Below are 1818 nucleotides of genomic sequence, written 5' to 3'. Positions count from 1 at the left end.
AATAGGATGAGTCTATTTTGTGCTAAATAGTTTCCTTTATAAATCTTATAATGGTTTCATCTTTTATAGTATTTCTTGTTCTACAGGCTGTATACTTAGTTGCTTTATATCCTTCCATTGGTTTCTAGATTTGAAACTAAATTTTTTCTAAAACCTGAAACATGGTACAGAGTTATTACCCATCTCTACACAATCTATCTTATTGTATTGACCCATATTGGAAATTTTGATTCATATAATAACACTAATTTTTAAGTTATAATAAAAAAATCCAGGATGTTAATATTATAGCAGGTAAAAATTGTTACAAAGTGTGTATTTGTAAATATTTTCTTAAGTATTATTATCATTTTCATTGAGTTTAATGACCAAAACCAGACAAATTATACCAAATAATTATTTTGAAATGTAATTTTTTGACCTCATCAGTGAAAAGAGACCAGAATTTCATACATAAGGTGAGGCACATATTTGATTTATGTGTATTGTAATCTCTCCTAGCTGTATCTGGGATGAAGATACACAGTGGTGCATATGTAAGTGCCTAGAGGTTTAGAGCAACAGTATCTTTGAAGTAAACATGAGTGGATGAAAAGAAAATATTATGTGCTTAGTTAATATTCCAGTCACTGATGCCAATGTAAGTATATTCAGTAAGCTAAATGTGTTTAAAATTTGATTTGGGAAAAGAAGAATAAAAGTTTCAACTCTATAGAGTCTAAAAGTGGTTCAAAAAGACATACTTGATTGATTTGTATGAAATGAAATCATGATGAATTAACAATGTTATTACATATTGTTACACAGTCAGCATTTCTCCTCCAACATTCCCCAGAAAAGCAAAGGCAATGGCTACAGAAAACAACTTGTCTCTCCTTCAGCTTTACTTGGAGTCTGTATTCAAACACCATGAACTCTAGGTAGGGGTAGTTACAAACTTAACAGTTACTTTCTAAAGATGTGTACAATACATTCTTTTTCTTTCTACTGCTAATTTAATTCACTTAATAATAAAACTTACATTAACCAAGGGAACAGTTTATTTATGCCAGCATGCATGACGACAGAGCAGAGAGATATTCTACTTCCTTCCCTGAACTTCCTTGAATCAGTGAATACTGACATCTAGAATGAATTCATGTTTTGTACCTGATGGGAAATCTAGTTATTTCTTGTTGAGACCTTGGGCATGTAGTCAACAGTTACCTTCTTTGCTTTTTTTGGATAGCATGTTTCTTCTTCTAACAATTCTGTACATTTCACATTGTAGTGTTTTTCATATTGAGAAATATGGAGACAAGAATGTTTGGTTTGTTAAAGGTAATCCACAGATCATTTGCCTTCCTGTGTCAACTGGCTCCATAAAACAATCACATTCACATTATTTCATGCCACTCTCATTCCAAACTCCAACTAGATAATACATTATTAATTATGGTATGACCAGTTAACGTTTTAATAAACCTTAGCTTCTCTATGACTGGCATTAGAGTCTTTGCCTAGTGTTTGCCTCATACTGTGAGTCAGTGTCATATAAAATTTCTCCAATACTTTGAGACACACTGACTTGTGCTCGAAATACATTGTACTGAAGCTCCTCACACTGCTCTCAAACATATTCTTCAATCTTATAAAGACATCAAGGAATATGAGTGTGATCATTCTATTTTATTTTAATTTGCAAATAAAATATAAATATGGGATAGTAAGAGATATTTTGATGTATGTCTACACCATACATGTATCAAATCAGGAGAAGCATATCTAGCTCCTCAGACATTATTTCTTTGTGGTATAGACAATAGAAATCCTTTCTTT

This window comes from Lepus europaeus, chromosome X, assembly GCF_033115175.1.
Source record: "Lepus europaeus isolate LE1 chromosome X, mLepTim1.pri, whole genome shotgun sequence".
NCBI lineage: Eukaryota > Metazoa > Chordata > Mammalia > Lagomorpha > Leporidae > Lepus > Lepus europaeus.
The sequence above is the reverse complement of the archived record's forward strand: the minus strand, read 5'-3'. Positions refer to the sequence as shown.